Below are 18457 nucleotides of genomic sequence, written 5' to 3'. Positions count from 1 at the left end.
TTTGTGGTGCTTTTGGCTTTTTACGCGACAGACTTTACAGCTGGTTCGGTCGAAAAGCGGTCGGCGTCGTAGTAGTAGTATAGTTGGCACCGCATGTCGAAACGGGTATCCACCGAGATATGTGAGACAGGCGTCATTTAGTTTCCCTTAAAAGCAATTTTCATTTTCCTTCCCTTACGGCGCGGTTCGGGTGGCCACCAATATATGTGAGGCAGGTGTTATCTTCTTAAATTGTGCAACGGTCAAGGCATCGCGCTACCCGCCGCGGTGGCTCAATAGTTAGGGCGCTCGGCTACTGCTCCGGAGTTCCCGGGTTCGAACTTGATCGCGGCGGCTGCGTTTTTTGTGGAGGCAAAACGCTAAGGCGCCCGTGTGCCGTGCGACGTCAGTGCACGTTAAAGATCCCCAGGCGGTTGAAATTATTCCGGAGCCCTGCACTCCGGCACCTCTTTCTTCCTTTCTTCTTTCAGTCCCTCCTTTTTCCCTTCTCTTACGGCGCGGTTCGGGTGTCCAACAATATATTAGACAGATACTGCGCGATTTCCTTTCCCCGAAAACCAATTATTATTATTATTATTATTATTATTATTATTATTATTATTATTATTATTATTATTATTATTATTATTTAATTATTATTATTATTATTATTATTATTATTATTATTATTATTATTATTATTATTATTATTATTATTCAAGGCATCGCGCCGAACGGTCGGTGGCTTTCCGTGGACCTCTTGGCAACGCTGTAACACGCTGTCGCATCCGACTCTTAACAATAATAATAATAATAATAACTTTTTGGAGAAAGGAAATGGCGCAGTATCTGTCTCGTATATCTTTGGACACCTGAATCGCACCGTAAGGGAAAGGGGAAAGGAGGGATTGAAAGAAGAAAGGAAGAAGAGGTGCCGTAGTGGAGGGCTGCGGAATAATTTCGACCACCTGGGGATCTTTGAGATGCACAGACATCGCACAGCACACGGGCGCCTTAGTGTTTTTCCTCCATAAAAACGCAGCCGCCGCGGTCCGGTAAAGACGAAGCTTAAGCACGCATTTTTTTAGTTTTGCTGTTTATTTCACTGCTTTTATTTTGCGTTTTGTGTTGCTTAATGAACTTCTGCCTATAGAAAAGAAAGGCTTTCGTCTCAGTCAAGCGGCACTGCAGCAACAGGCCGCAACGTTCATTTTGCGAACACCTTGTAGAAGTGCCACTTCCAGACGGAACGCACTTTATATTTAATTAAACCGTAAATATCTTTCTTTTTATTTTTGTGAAGCTCCATGCAGGGGCATCATTCGGTACGCGCGTTTACTAAGACGCATTTAAACAATTTCAGCCCTTCGAGGCTACTGTTAGACAACCGCCCACAGAATCCGCCCAACGCAAGCTTTGCCTGGCAAGTCGAGAAAAAAAGACTAACAATATGCGCCAGTTGTTCTTAGCCATAACTGAAAGTTTTCCAAGCCAGTTCGACAAAAAATTCTTATGCAATAGATCATATAACTATCACTGTGCAAAAGGCATGATTCGTTAATGCAAGAGCGCGCAATAATGGTGAATAATAATAATAATAATAATAATAATAATAATAATAATAATAATAATAATATTAATAATAATAATAATAATAATTGGTTTTTGGGGAAAAGAAATGGCGCAGTATCTGTCTCACATATCGGCGGACACCTCAAGCGCGCCGTAAGGGAAGGGAGAAAGGAGGGAGTGAGAGAATAAAGGAAAAAAAGTGCCGTAGTGGAGGACTCCGGAATAATTTCGACCACCTGGGGATCTTTAACGTGCACTGGCATCGCACTGCACACGGGCGTCTCCATAAAAACGGCTCCATAAAAAAATTCCACTTTTTAGAAAACACTTCACAATTGTCTTCATTGACATTTGCTAATATTCTGGGTTTAGACATGTTTCGGAGGATGCGCATTTATGCGGTATAAGTATTTTTAAAAATCCAAGAAAATGATGAAAATGTGCCATTTTTGCCGTTTTTTTAATATCAGCTTGCTCTCGGAAATTCGGAAATAGCCGTTTTGTTTCTCTAGATTTCTAGTATCTATAATAAATTCTACAGCAGATGAAACTGCATACATCGAGGTAAAAGAAATACTAATTTTTCAAAAAGTGCGTTTGGAGCCAAAAACAGTGGTTAATTTCACCTTGAGGTGTCTAAGTAAAAATACAAATAATAGCGGTTTACGTAGAACAGTTTATTGCTCTTCATTCCTGAAATTGTTATTGAAGTAATTTGGTTTAAAGCGAGAGAACAAAAATTCATTTGAGCTCTCGCGCCGCAAGTTGCGTCGTCTTTCAACGCCTCTTCACCGCATGCCACCTGGCATGGGACGACACTTATCGCCAGAGAACAACTTCAGTTTTCCGTTGTTCCCTGACGAGCATTTTTAGGGCTGGAGCTAAAAAACACATCGCGTGACATTCGGCAGATGCTATGCAATAAACGAGATCGTTTTTGCTTTCGAAGCTTGAAAAGACCCGTTTTGGGGCGGGGCTGTAAAAAGAACAACGACAACAGCCCTGGTCGAAAGCGAAAAGCTGCATCTCCCTGGCTACGTTTGTGGTCGAGATACTGAAGGTTTTCACATTTTTTATTTGTTAAGCATCTTGCTGTCATCAAAACGACATTGAAGGTGCTCACACAAGACAGAATATATTTAATATATCTTCGGTAATATTTACAACTGCATTATTGCTCGTTGTATGCTGAGATATGGAACCAAATATGGCTCCAAACGACGCTCAAACACTCCAGATAATTTGAGAAAGCCAAATTGAAAAAAGAAATTAGTTTTTTTGGGAAAGGAAATGGCGAAATGTTAGACAGCCGTCATTTCCTTTTCTTAAAACCTACTTTTATTTTCCTTCGCTTACGCCGCAGTTCGCGTGTACACCGAAATATGCGAGACAGGCATCATTTCCTTTACTTAAAACCGCGTATAATTCACTTTCCGTCCTTTAAGGCGCGATTCGGCTGTCCACCAAGTTATGTGAGACAGCCGTAACTTCCTTTCCTTAAACGCAATTTTCATTTCATTTTCCTTCCCTTACGGGCGCGGTTCGGGTGTCCACCGAGATATGTGAGAGAGTCGTCATTTCCTTGTTTGACCTCTAGCTACATTCAAGGTCAAACTTGTGGCCCCGCTAACGGCTCGAAAAGCTGGCGTAGTGAAGCTTTTCGCTTCAAAACAAAGGTATTCAGTGTGCTATCTCGCACGGACCACGAGGAGGGATTACCAGCTGGCATGACAGGCCTATCGCAAGTCCTTTATTTAGTAGTATTACTGGGCAGCAGCTAACACGTCGTTGCAACCGCACTGCTTGAAGGGCCTCAGTGCGGAAGACCGCGCGGGCCGCAGGGTGCGTAGCTGTGGCGCCCACAGAGCACAGTGCCTCTTGAACTGCAATGAGCACAGCAGAACGGGACGTCGGGGGTTCCGTAATTTGAAACAGATGTTTGATATAGGACAGGTCTGTATGGGCAGTAGATTGCTGTTGTTGCTTCACGGGATTGGATGCTTGCGTCCAGGTAGACAACAATGGACCCTTCAGACAAGCAAGCACGTTGATCTTTAAATTTCTGGCGAAGCAACGATGCCGAATTAGCAGATGTTGGTCGGCGACTATCTGTTGGCGTGTTGTCGCTGAGCTGTAGAAACTTCCAAGGGGAAAGAACTGGCGTTGGCGGATGAAGAACGGAGTGTGACGTTCCATAAGCCCTCAGTGCGCGCGTGGAGTGCAATATACTGGCTTTAAGGCAGCAAGCATCACGGCACTGCTGCACCAGCTCTTCAATGGTGTTGAGCTTAACATTCTCTTGTAAAGCTATGACTAGTGTTATGCGTGGAAAGTATGTAATGGTCCTCATAGACTCTTGGTTCACAGCTTCAAGCCGATCTCATTGGGCTCCTGTAAATTGTTGAAGCTGGGCTTGGTAAACAATACATGGCTGCAGAACTGCCCTCACCAAATGCCGTGCAACGAACCAGCCAGCTTTACCCGTTTTAGGAGCAATTCTTATAATCAAAATTCAAGTCTGAAATCTTGCTTTTTGCTTGAGAAAGCCAAGCAGTCGTTGATCCTGATTAATCAATCAATCAATCAATCAATCATTCTTTATTTTTCCCAGAAAGAACTGAAATGGTCTCCTGGGCTAAAAGCTGGGTGAGCAGCTTGACGAGGCCCAGGAGACCGTTACATGGCAGAAACAGTGAAGTTGAGAAAAAAAAATAATGTGAATATAAAGCAATGTACACCATACGCAAAAAAAAAACTTGTTGCGGCAACATAATACAGTATGTAATGCATCATATTCGCCAAAATGAGCTAAAAATAGTTAAAAATAGTACAAGTTGACATAAATAACAGTACGAAATTGTAAACAAAGGAAGCACAGTAGAAAAAAACTAAGTATAACATCAAATGTGGTTCACAATGTTATGAAGTACGTGCGCAATTTCTTGGGATTCAGACGAGTTGTGTTTTGGTACATATTAAGCATTGATGGCAGGTTATGTGCTAATGATTGATGTTTATAATAAGTGCGGAAGTGGGGGATTTCCCAGACATCTTTACTTCTTGTGTGTATATCTGTGCTACGTAGTGTTAAAAATGCCAGAGATGAGAGTAAGTTCTTGACTTCAGTAGAGGAAAAAAAGAATGTTTGGAGTAATCGATATTTGTATAAGTTATCAACCCTTATGATGTTAAAGGAAACAAACGCATCTTCAGTACTGGCTGTTGGATCGATATTTCCAATGTAGCGGATAACCTTCTTTTGTAACAAATGGAGTTTGAACCTTCTTTTGTAACAAATGGAGTTTGTCTAAGTTTGTCTTTGTTGTTGTGGCCCATACCAACGAACAGTAATTTAAATAGGAATTGAATAAAGCATTATAGACTTGAAGTTTAGCTTTTACTGGAAGCAGTCTCCGACAACGCGATATCATGCCTGCAACTGAGGATAGTTTTTTCCTAAGATAGTGAGTGTGTGCATCCCAGCTTAAGTTCTGAGAAAAATGTACACCGAGGATTTTATGAACGTCCACAATTTCGATGTTATGGCACTGAAAATTAATAGACTGATGTATTTCAACAGGTTTATTTCGGGCACGGAATATCATTGCTTTTGTTTTCATTGTATTTATTTTAATTACGTTGAGCTGAGACCATATGGATAACTTCTGGAGGACTTCATTGCATTTTATTATTAGTCGGTCCACATTGTACTCGGGAATAAGTATGGTACTGTCGTCAGCATATATTATAAATTGAACTGTGGCATCTATGTTTACAAGATCATTTATATAAGTATTGAATAATAACGGTCCTAATATGCTACCTTGTGGAACGCCGTGAGTAATTGGTAGGAGGGAGGACATATAACCGTTTTACATATACACACTGAGTCCTGTGGCTGAGGTAGGACTCCAGCAGGGCCAAACAATTACCGCGAATGCCATATGACTGCAGCTTACTAAGGAGTACTTTATGATGTAAGCAATCAAATGCCTTGCTGAAATCTATAAAAAGGGCAGCAGTTAACAAATTATTTTCAATATTCCGCAAGATATTTTCTTTAAGTGCTAACAAAGCTGATTCCGTTGATCTGCCTTTCCTAAATCCGTATTGTGCAGCTGTGATAACGTTTTCTTTATCGAAAAATTGTGTTATCCGAGTGAAAATGATTTTTTCAATTCCCTTGGAGAAGATAGGCAGCACAGATATCGGGCGGTAGTTAGTGGACAAGTTACGTTCGAAACCTTTAAAAATAACAGATACTCTGGCTGTTTTCATTTGCTCAGGAAAGGTTCCAGACTCTAGAATTAAATTAAAGATATGTGCAAGTACAGGACTAATTATCGGTAAAACGTACTTAACCGGTCTTATCTGCAGGTCGTGAATGTCTAATGCTTTACTGTTCCGCAGGCACATAAAAGTACTGTATATCTCAGATTCATCAGTTGGCTGGAGGAATATGGTTTCAGTGACAACACTATGGTGCGAATTTGTGGAGGGGGTGCCATTACATGCGGCAGCAGCGTTTACAAACTGATGATTGAAGTGTTCTACTAGAGCTTTGTCCCGTAATTCATTACCATCTACCATTACAGTATCTGGCATATAATTTTTGCTCTCACGACCGAGGACGTCGTTCATAGCCTTCCAAGCAATGTCTGGGCTCTGCCGGGCAACATGTGCAAACAGATGCTCGTAATATGCACACTTTGCCCGTCTAAGTTCACTGTTCACTTCGTTTCTGACTTTCTTAAATTCTTTTAAGGTTGTTTCTAAGCGTGTCTTCAAGAAAGAATGGTAGAGGCGGTTTTTGTTTGTAATTTTCTTTAAATGGTCACAAGTTACCCATGGTTTCCTGGCTTTTTTTGAAGGTTTGTGCATCTTCAATGGAAAATGCCTAGCGTACACACACACAAAACGTGTAATGAATTCATTATAGGTATCGTTAACATCCATTTTATTGGTCACAGGTGACCAGTCTTGTGAAAGAATGTCCTGCTGAAATGCCTGTAAACCATTCTGGGTGATGTGCTGAGCAATAAAGGACTGTTTTTGTTTGATAGATTTGGGTGAGTGGGTAGAATATGCCATGAAAACTGGACAATGATCACTTATGTCGGACGCAATAGTGCCAGAATTGTAAACAGTGGTATCGATATTAGTTACAAGGAGGTCAAGTACTGATGATGTAGTTCTTGTGATACGAGTTGGCGTGATTATTAAATTTTTGAAACCAGATGAAACCAAAATGTCATTAAACTCGAAAACAGAATTGCATTCTTCAAGCATGTTAATATTAAAATCTCCAGCGCAGATCAGGCGAAGGTTATTATCACAAACATAGTCCAAAAAAGATTCATAAAATTCCATAAAGCGTGCAATATTACCGCTCGGAGGGCGATATAGCACAGAGATGACATCGCTCCTATTTTTGACGGTCACGATTTCATAGTCATCCGTTACAGTGCTAAAATCCGACACCAGGCAACAATTCTTTGTTTTCTTGACAAGAACTGCCACGCCACCACCTCGTCTTACTGGACGATTAAGAAAAAAATTATCGTAGCCATATATATTTACCATTTTACAATCAGTTGAATACCATGTCTCAGAAATCATAAGAATGTCAACTTTGAAGCGAAACTGATCCAAAAGCAGAGCAATATCATCCTCCTTGTTACCAACTGAGCGGGCGTTTATATGAATAACAGATTCGCACAAGGGGAAATCACATTGACTTCAGTAGGTAAAGCGAGCTCTAGATAATTCATTGTGCAACTTATGTTCTGGCTTTGTGGAGTCATCATTCCTGCCCACTCTCGTTACGAGCCGATGTGTCGCCTATCTGCCTGGAAACAATCTTCTCGACATCACACTCCCTCGCTATCTGAATGATAGGCGTATTATCTGCTTGCTTCGCGAAAATCTTTCCGTTGTTCGTCCAAACTGATTTCCAGCTGTGTTCGTATTTCCTTTTCACGGTCATTCCAAGAAGCTTTTTTAGCGCTGGGCAAAGATGTTCATTTACATAAACTGGGGTTGTATCTTCGAAACCAAGGTCAGTGTTTGTGAACCGTTCCTTCCTAGCCTTTCTCAAAACAGCATCACGCTTCGCTCGTGATCTAAACTGGACGACGATGTTGGTCTTGTTGACGTTTTTCTTTGTCGGGACGCGATGGCAGATTTTAATGTCGCTTTCCTCAATAGGCTCACTTATCAAGCTGCCAATGTGGGACAGTATTTCGGGGAGTGATTCAGTTTCCTTCTTGATTACGCCTTGAATTTCGAGGTTGCTTTTTCTGGAATATTGCTCAGACTGAACAAGCCTGTATTCGAGATCGTCTATTTTGATTTCCAGGGATGAACACTTTGTGTGGAGAGCTTCATTTGCAACTCTTAGCTGCATATTTTTTGCTGCCTCATCGTCCAGCTTTTTTTCCAGGTCCTCAATCGTTTGATGTGCGAATTCCATACTCTGGGTTATATTTCTCTGCTCATTTTCAGTTCTCGGATTTCACTTCGCAAGTCTCGTTCAAGGGACTCACGAAAAGCTTTGACTTCTTGTTTCAGTTCCTCCTTTAATTTAGCCAATTCAGTTCTCATGTCTTCCTTTAGTTTGCCTATTTCTTTACTCATGACCAAGGTGGCTAGTTTCTTTGCACAAAACCAAAAAAAAAAGAGAAAGACCGGCACACAGAAACACGAAATGGAAACAATGCACTGTACACCCGTAACTTGACTCGTAATGAGCGGGTTCTAGATTGGCAGCAGCGACGAAGCGTAGAACAGAAGTAGTCCAGTGGAAGTGTAAAAATTTTTTTTTTAGCACTAACCTGCGATGAAGCAGAAGACTTAGCGAAGTGCACACACGCTTCACCGCTACTGCCAAGTGAAGGCTGTGGGGATGAAGGGGCTCCTTTTGTAGGGTCCAGTCGAAGACGACTACGCAGGCGCAGACGAAGCAGCAAGTAGCAGGCGTACGTAGCCAGCGATTACGCCTCCTGGTATCTGGAAAGCCGATGATCGCACGGGCGTTAGACCGGATGTGCCCTGCGATGAAGCAGAAGACTTAGCGAAGTGCACACACGCTTCACCGCTACTGCCAAGTGAAGGCTGTGGGGATGAAGGGGCTCCTTTTGTAGGGTCCAGTCGAAGACGACTACGCAGGCGCAGACGAAGCAGCAAGTAGCAGGCGTACGTAGCCAGCGATTACGCCTCCTGGTATCTGGAAAGCCGATGATCGCACGGGCGTTGGACCGGATGTGCCCTGCGATGAAGCAGAAGACTTAGCGAAGTGCACACACGCTTCACCGCTACTGCCAAGCCCAGTATTTTTACACTCACACTTCCTTGTAGTAGGGTGCCTGAGAGTCAAAGACGGATTGGACTTGCAGCAAGTTTATGGCGTCCCCAGTGATTGGCGACTGAAATGTATGTAGTTTTATGCACAAAAAGTTTAAGGCCGATAGACTACGCGTAATTAGAGGTAAATCCAAGGCTGTTTGTAGGGCAGACACTTAGTAAGCACATCTTGGTGAGTACTCCAAACCATGCAGTCATCAGCGTATTGCAGAAATTTTATGTCACGGATATCATGTAAGCGGATAAAAGCAATAATAAATAACGTTGGTGACAATACTTATTGCTGTGACGCGCCGCAGAGAGGTACCAATGATCCGACCACTTCACCGCTGAGGCGTATTGCAAATTTTCTGCCTTCCAAAAATGATTCAACAAAACTACGCACTCTCAGAAGGAGATGAAGTAGGCCAATGGAGTTCAGAATGGCTCCATGACTGATGTTGTCATATGCCTTTTCAACGTCCATTGCCAAAAAAGTACGCACATTGCGGCTGCGGATTGATCTTAAAGCTGCAGATGCCAAGGCAGCCAACCCGTCCTCTGTACCAATATATGGACGTAATCCAATTTCAGCGGCGTGGTAAAAACCGTGCTGCTCTAGACACCACGACAATAGTATATTTAGCATTTTCTCCGCCAGCTTGCACCGCGTAGGAGTTAAGGAGATAGGTCGTAAGTTTGCAAGCTCCGTCGGTGGCTTTCCCGGTTTCGGCATTGATATCACGACAGCGGATTTCCAGCTCTCGGGCGCGACGCCATCCAGCCATACTTTGTTTATGGTGTCTAGTAGTTGAGGGAGTGCAGCGCTACTCAGGTTCTTTAAATCTCATACTGAGTACTATCCAGGCCGGTCGCTGTTTTCCGTTTCGCATCATCTATTGTAGCCAGGAACTCAGGCATTGAGAACGGACACTCGATTCCATCTGCGTCGACATCGGATGTCAGTTGATATACATGCGCTGGGATACCTGCCATATTAAAACTGCTAGTTTTAACATCGTACCCATTTCTAGCATTCATTTTCGGAAAGAGGCACCCATCCAGGGGTACGAAACTTCCATATACACCACAGTCCAGCAAATACAGATGTTAGCGCCAATTGCTCCCATAGCGGTCAGAGGGAAGCCAACTAGAGCGTCGTATCGTCGTCTTCACAAAAATATTCAGCAGAACGAAACTTCATCTTCAGGAAAAACTTAATCCTAGCAGAAAAAAAAACATATTCAGGAAAAACTTCATCCAAGAGTGGGCCGAATAATAAAATTTTAAGGAAGACATCACCAGGTATTTGTCACATGTTAACCACATCATTGGGATTAGAACCATCGCCGTAGAAAAAAAAAGAGACCATGGCTCTTGCCCCTGAGAGAGTCTGACATAATAATCATTTTACATCGACACTTGCGTACCAGCTATTCACACTAGCAGGGTTTGGGAAAATATCTTCAAGGAGTCGGCATACGCAGCGCATAAAGAAAAAGTGATAAATACTTGTGAGCATTCTTAACCGCATTCTTGAAGAAGAGAATGTGATAGCCTTTAGGTAACCTGCTATGGAGTCTGCAATGAGTGTAACGTTCTTGTGATTTCCCGCCTAAACTCCGGCTGCAACCGGTCCTATTGCCCTTATATGGCATGCATGAAACATCACCTTCTAGAGTGTTCGAGTACCTTTTTATTGGATTATCATATGGGACTATATATACTAATAGGACCCTCTAATCCAGCTTAATCTATTTTCTGGGGTGGGCTTATTTCCGAAATTTCGGGGATGGGCCAACTTCCAAGTTTTGGGGGCCCACTTGTCACAGCGGCTAGTGGAGATGACGTCACAAAGTCACGTGGCCTCTCTCGACCAATCAGGGCAGATTGTGATGACTTTACAGGGTAACACGGCACCTCTCCCCTCCCCCAGGGCAAGGTCGACAAATGAAAATGTCACGTCACACTGGTCACTGGCACACCAAGCCCCACCCCTCCATAAGCTGAGGCCTCACGCCCGTGTTCTTGCAGGCCACGTGACTCGCAGCACATTCTTTGATATGCCATTCTTACGGCCGTCGACGGGTGAAGTTTTCCGGTCTAGGCCATAGCATTCCTAAGCGCAGAATCCCAATATCTCCGAATCAGCACCGCGTTTTTCGCGAAGCTCAAGGGGTTAATCCACGCCCATTTCCGGTGTGGCAGTCGACAAACTCGCAAATGGTGATATCAAGAAACCAACCGATCGACAGGCTTCCTCCACGTGTTTCATGGGACGCCGATTCATGTGTTGCACGAGTTCCAATAGCATCCAACCCTTCTGTTCCAATGGAGGAGTTCCTGAAGTTTTGAATTTGATCTGCTGTTCAAATCAAGATGGCCCATCAGGGCAGGTTGTTATGACGTCACAAGGCCGCCTGGCTTCTCTCGACCAGTCAGGGAATTTTGTTACGGAGAAATCGGAAACAGCATGACGACAACCTAGATGCGATCGCATTAATAGGACACGTGACCCCTCTAAAAAAATAAAGGTCAGGGCAGAAAAAAATATACAACAAATGCGCCAATACAGGAATATGCTGGATGCGCGAGCTGAAAATATGCAAAGTTGTAAAAAGACGGAGTGTTCTAGCCAAGTGAAACCAACCGCGTAATGTTGTGAGTCGCGTGACCTGGTCTGCAGCACAGTTTTCTTTCCTCAAAGTGAATAAGCTAGTAAGTACTAATTATCCAACTTTTTAAGCATTGGCTTCAGGAATAAAGTGTCATTTCAGTTGTAGATGATTTTGAAAACAGCTGGCTGAATCAAGGTACCATTTAGGCATCTTTATTTACCAGTCTTTAAAAAAGCCTGCGAAATACATTAACTACCACGTGACAGCTGCTGCCGTATATCTCTCGCCCACTCCCCACGCTCTATCATATCACATGGGAATACATACACAATGTAGCTTTCCGAGGTAACAAAGAGGGAAATGCGGAGCAGTGGGAGGACCGGCTAACCAGCAGCCAGCTCAAGGTCCAAAGAGACCTAGTGAACCACGCATGCCGGACGGCCAGGGATAGTGATGCCTTGGAGTAGGGGCGCCAACCACGCTCAGCCTGGAAGACATCGGCAATCTTCGGGCAAGCAGCAAGACTCCTTTATTAGAGCAATAAAGTTTATTCACTCACTCACTCTCGCCCACTGCGTGCGCAATGCACCGTCGGGGACAGCGTCTCGGAGGAAAGTGGATTTTTTTTCTCTGAGAAGCGTATCTTGAGACCCTGAAGTAGCGCTGCCGTAGCGCGATAGCTTTTGTATGGTTTTGAAGCGAAAGCGTCATTGGGCTAGCTGCGACGCCTTTCGCGTACTCCGGAGTTTGACCTTCAGCCCAACCACGTTTATTGCTTCCTTGCGGCGCGGTTCGGGGGTGCACCGATATAAGACACTGCATCATTTCTTTTCCTCAAACTGGTTTGGGTGTCCACCGATATATGTGGGACAGGTAATAATAATAATAATTACTGCGCCTTTTCCGTTCCTCAAAGCCAGTTTTAAAAACCAATCTTCAGTTTTCTTAGAAAGCAAAGGAAACGCGCTTAACTTGCTCCCTGGGACAGTGGACACCTCAGTTGCGCTTTCAGGTACGTCGTGGTGGTGAGAGAGATATGCGCTGCGGGCATCAGCGCTGTCAAAAAATTACAGGATTGCACTTAGGTCAGTTTATGAGCGGAAATGCGAAATCTTTTCCGTGTCCGCTTTCTCCCTCCATTTTTCTTTTCTCTGCAATTTTGTGGTGCTTTTGGCTTTTTACGCGACAGACTTTACAGCTGGTTCGGTCGAAAAGCGGTCGGCGTCGTAGTAGTAGTATAGTTGGCACCGCATGTCGGAACGGGTATCCACCGAGATATGTGAGACAGGCGTCATTTAGTTTCCCTTAAAAGCAATTTTCATTTTCCTTCCCTTACGGCGCGGTTCGGGTGGCCACCAATATATGTGAGGCAGGTGTTATCTTCTTAAATTGTGCAACGGTCAAGGCATCGCGCTACCCGCCGCGGTGGCTCAATAGTTAGGGCGCTCGGCTACTGCTCCGGAGTTCCCGGGTTCGAACTTGATCGCGGCGGCTGCGTTTTTTGTGGAGGCAAAACGCTAAGGCGCCCGTGTGCCGTGCGACGTCAGTGCACGTTAAAGATCCCCAGGCGGTTGAAATTATTCCGGAGCCCTGCACTCCGGCACCTCTTTCTTCCTTTCTTCTTTCAGTCCCTCCTTTTTCCCTTCTCTTACGGCGCGGTTCGGGTGTCCAACAATATATTAGACAGATACTGCGCGATTTCCTTTCCCCGAAAACCAATTATTATTATTATTATTATTATTATTATTATTATTATTATTATTATTATTATTATTATTATTATTATTATTATTTAATTATTATTATTATTATTATTATTATTATTATTATTATTATTATTATTATTATTATTATTATTCAAGGCATCGCGCCGAACGGTCGGTGGCTTTCCGTGGACCTCTTGGCAACGCTGTAACACGCTGTCGCATCCGACTCTTAACAATAATAATAATAATAATAACTTTTTGGAGAAAGGAAATGGCGCAGTATCTGTCTCGTATATCTTTGGACACCTGAATCGCACCGTAAGGGAAAGGGGAAAGGAGGGATTGAAAGAAGAAAGGAAGAAGAGGTGCCGTAGTGGAGGGCTGCGGAATAATTTCGACCACCTGGGGATCTTTGAGATGCACAGACATCGCACAGCACACGGGCGCCTTAGTGTTTTTCCTCCATAAAAACGCAGCCGCCGCGGTCCGGTAAAGACGAAGCTTAAGCACGCATTTTTTTTAGTTTTGCTGTTTATTTCACTGCTTTTATTTTGCGTTTTGTGTTGCTTAATGAACTTCTGCCTATAGAAAAGAAAGGCTTTCGTCTCAGTCAAGCGGCACTGCAGCAACAGGCCGCAACGTTCATTTTGCGAACACCTTGTAGAAGTGCCACTTCCAGACGGAACGCACTTTATATTTAATTAAACCGTAAATATCTTTCTTTTTATTTTTGTGAAGCTCCATGCAGGGGCATCATTCGGTACGCGCGTTTACTAAGACGCATTTAAACAATTTCAGCCCTTCGAGGCTACTGTTAGCCAACCGCCCACAGAATCCGCCCAACGCAAGCTTTGCCTGGCAAGTCGAGAAAAAAAGACTAACAATATGCGCCAGTTGTTCTTAGCCATAACTGAAAGTTTTCCAAGCCAGTTCGACAAAAAATTCTTATGCAATAGATCATATAACTATCACTGTGCAAAAGGCATGATTCGTTAATGCAAGAGCGCGCAATAATGGTGAATAATAATAATAATAATAATAATAATAATAATAATAATAATAATAATAATAATAATAATATTAATAATAATAATAATTGGTTTTTGGGGAAAAGAAATGGCGCAGTATCTGTCTCACATATCGGCGGACACCTCAAGCGCGCCGTAAGGGAAGGGAGAAAGGAGGGAGTGAGAGAATAAAGGAAAAAAAGTGCCGTAGTGGAGGACTCCGGAATAATTTCGACCACCTGGGGATCTTTAACGTGCACTGGCATCGCACTGCACACGGGCGTCTCCATAAAAACGGCTCCATAAAAAAATTCCACTTTTTAGAAAACACTTCACAATTGTCTTCATTGACATTTGCTAATATTCTGGGTTTAGACATGTTTCGGAGGATGCGCATTTATGCGGTATAAGTATTTTTAAAAATCCAAGAAAATGATGAAAATGTGCCATTTTTGCCGTTTTTTTAATATCAGCTTGCTCTCGGAAATTCGGAAATAGCCGTTTTGTTTCTCTAGATTTCTAGTATCTATAATAAATTCTACAGCAGATGAAACTGCATACATCGAGGTAAAAGAAATACTAATTTTTCAAAAAGTGCGTTTGGAGCCAAAAACAGTGGTTAATTTCACCTTGAGGTGTCTAAGTAAAAATACAAATAATAGCGGTTTACGTAGAACAGTTTATTGCTCTTCATTCCTGAAATTGTTATTGAAGTAATTTGGTTTAAAGCGAGAGAACAAAAATTCATTTGAGCTCTCGCGCCGCAAGTTGCGTCGTCTTTCAACGCCTCTTCACCGCATGCCACCTGGCATGGGACGACACTTATCGCCAGAGAACAACTTCAGTTTTCCGTTGTTCCCTGACGAGCATTTTTAGGGCTGGAGCTAAAAAACACATCGCGTGACATTCGGCAGATGCTATGCAATAAACGAGATCGTTTTTGCTTTCGAAGCTTGAAAAGACCCGTTTTGGGGCGGGGCTGTAAAAAGAACAACGACAACAGCCCTGGTCGAAAGCGAAAAGCTGCATCTCCCTGGCTACGTTTGTGGTCGAGATACTGAAGGTTTTCACATTTTTTATTTGTTAAGCATCTTGCTGTCATCAAAACGACATTGAAGGTGCTCACACAAGACAGAATATATTTAATATATCTTCGGTAATATTTACAACTGCATTATTGCTCGTTGTATGCTGAGATATGGAACCAAATATGGCTCCAAACGACGCTCAAACACTCCAGATAATTTGAGAAAGCCAAATTGAAAAAAGAAATTAGTTTTTTTGGGAAAGGAAATGGCGAAATGTTAGACAGCCGTCATTTCCTTTTCTTAAAACCTACTTTTATTTTCCTTCGCTTACGCCGCAGTTCGCGTGTACACCGAAATATGCGAGACAGGCATCATTTCCTTTACTTAAAACCGCGTATAATTCACTTTCCGTCCTTTAAGGCGCGATTCGGCTGTCCACCAAGTTATGTGAGACAGCCGTAACTTCCTTTCCTTAAACGCAATTTTCATTTCATTTTCCTTCCCTTACGGGCGCGGTTCGGGTGTCCACCGAGATATGTGAGAGAGTCGTCATTTCCTTGTTTGACCTCTAGCTACATTCAAGGTCAAACTTGTGGCCCCGCTAACGGCTCGAAAAGCTGGCGTAGTGAAGCTTTTCGCTTCAAAACAAAGGTATTCAGTGTGCTATCTCGCACGGACCACGAGGAGGGATTACCAGCTGGCATGACAGGCCTATCGCAAGTCCTTTATTTAGTAGTATTACTGGGCAGCAGCTAACACGTCGTTGCAACCGCACTGCTTGAAGGGCCTCAGTGCGGAAGACCGCGCGGGCCGCAGGGTGCGTAGCTGTGGCGCCCACAGAGCACAGTGCCTCTTGAACTGCAATGAGCACAGCAGAACGGGACGTCGGGGGTTCCGTAATTTGAAACAGATGTTTGATATAGGACAGGTCTGTATGGGCAGTAGATTGCTGTTGTTGCTTCACGGGATTGGATGCTTGCGTCCAGGTAGACAACAATGGACCCTTCAGACAAGCAAGCACGTTGATCTTTAAATTTCTGGCGAAGCAACGATGCCGAATTAGCAGATGTTGGTCGGCGACTATCTGTTGGCGTGTTGTCGCTGAGCTGTAGAAACTTCCAAGGGGAAAGAACTGGCGTTGGCGGATGAAGAACGGAGTGTGACGTTCCATAAGCCCTCAGTGCGCGCGTGGAGTGCAATATACTGGCTTTAAGGCAGCAAGCATCACGGCACTGCTGCACCAGCTCTTCAATGGTGTTGAGCTTAACATTCTCTTGTAAAGCTATGACTAGTGTTATGCGTGGAAAGTATGTAATGGTCCTCATAGACTCTTGGTTCACAGCTTCAAGCCGATCTCATTGGGCTCCTGTAAATTGTTGAAGCTGGGCTTGGTAAACAATACATGGCTGCAGAACTGCCCTCACCAAATGCCGTGCAACGAACCAGCCAGCTTTACCCGTTTTAGGAGCAATTCTTATAATCAAAATTCAAGTCTGAAATCTTGCTTTTTGCTTGAGAAAGCCAAGCAGTCGTTGATCCTGATTAATCAATCAATCAATCAATCAATCATTCTTTATTTTTCCCAGAAAGAACTGAAATGGTCTCCTGGGCTAAAAGCTGGGTGAGCAGCTTGACGAGGCCCAGGAGACCGTTACATGGCAGAAACAGTGAAGTTGAGAAAAAAAAATAATGTGAATATAAAGCAATGTACACCATACGCAAAAAAAAAACTTGTTGCGGCAACATAATACAGTATGTAATGCATCATATTCGCCAAAATGAGCTAAAAATAGTTAAAAATAGTACAAGTTGACATAAATAACAGTACGAAATTGTAAACAAAGGAAGCACAGTAGAAAAAAACTAAGTATAACATCAAATGTGGTTCACAATGTTATGAAGTACGTGCGCAATTTCTTGGGATTCAGACGAGTTGTGTTTTGGTACATATTAAGCATTGATGGCAGGTTATGTGCTAATGATTGATGTTTATAATAAGTGCGGAAGTGGGGGATTTCCCAGACATCTTTACTTCTTGTGTGTATATCTGTGCTACGTAGTGTTAAAAATGCCAGAGATGAGAGTAAGTTCTTGACTTCAGTAGAGGAAAAAAAGAATGTTTGGAGTAATCGATATTTGTATAAGTTATCAACCCTTATGATGTTAAAGGAAACAAACGCATCTTCAGTACTGGCTGTTGGATCGATATTTCCAATGTAGCGGATAACCTTCTTTTGTAACAAATGGAGTTTGAACCTTCTTTTGTAACAAATGGAGTTTGTCTAAGTTTGTCTTTGTTGTTGTGGCCCATACCAACGAACAGTAATTTAAATAGGAATTGAATAAAGCATTATAGACTTGAAGTTTAGCTTTTACTGGAAGCAGTCTCCGACAACGCGATATCATGCCTGCAACTGAGGATAGTTTTTTCCTAAGATAGTGAGTGTGTGCATCCCAGCTTAAGTTCTGAGAAAAATGTACACCGAGGATTTTATGAACGTCCACAATTTCGATGTTATGGCACTGAAAATTAATAGACTGATGTATTTCAACAGGTTTATTTCGGGCACGGAATATCATTGCTTTTGTTTTCATTGTATTTATTTTAATTACGTTGAGCTGAGACCATATGGATAACTTCTGGAGGACTTCATTGCATTTTATTATTAGTCGGTCCACATTGTACTCGGGAATAAGTATGGTACTGTCGTCAGCATATATTATAAATTGAACTGTGGCATCTATGTTTACAAGATCATTTATATAAGTATTGAATAATAACGGTCCTAATATGCTACCTTGTGGAACGCCGTGAGTAATTGGTAGGAGGGAGGACATATAACCGTTTTACATATACACACTGAGTCCTGTGGCTGAGGTAGGACTCCAGCAGGGCCAAACAATTACCGCGAATGCCATATGACTGCAGCTTACTAAGGAGTACTTTATGATGTAAGCAATCAAATGCCTTGCTGAAATCTATAAAAAGGGCAGCAGTTAACAAATTATTTTCAATATTCCGCAAGATATTTTCTTTAAGTGCTAACAAAGCTGATTCCGTTGATCTGCCTTTCCTAAATCCGTATTGTGCAGCTGTGATAACGTTTTCTTTATCGAAAAATTGTGTTATCCGAGTGAAAATGATTTTTTCAATTCCCTTGGAGAAGATAGGCAGCACAGATATCGGGCGGTAGTTAGTGGACAAG

At 42.8% G+C, this 18457-nt stretch overlaps 1 protein-coding gene across 6 annotated transcripts in view; it reads right to left on the bottom strand.

Annotated features, from left to right (window-relative positions):
- Window positions 1-18457, bottom strand: part of LOC144113715 (thiamine-triphosphatase-like) — a 470258-nt gene that overhangs the window by 182329 nt on the left and 269472 nt on the right. The window contains exon 1 of one of the 6 annotated variants that reach the window (XM_077646991.1): window positions 8385-8823. The exons of the other annotated variants lie outside the window; for them this stretch is intronic. The gene's annotated coding sequence lies outside the window, so the exon portion shown is untranslated. Of the gene's footprint in view, window positions 1-8384; window positions 8824-18457 lie in introns of those variants that run through there. 6 annotated transcript variants of the gene reach the window in all.

Source organism: Amblyomma americanum, chromosome 1 (assembly GCF_052857255.1).
Source record: "Amblyomma americanum isolate KBUSLIRL-KWMA chromosome 1, ASM5285725v1, whole genome shotgun sequence".
NCBI classification, from domain to species: domain Eukaryota; kingdom Metazoa; phylum Arthropoda; class Arachnida; order Ixodida; family Ixodidae; genus Amblyomma; species Amblyomma americanum.
The sequence above is the reverse complement of the archived record's forward strand: the minus strand, read 5'-3'. Positions and strand labels throughout refer to the sequence as shown.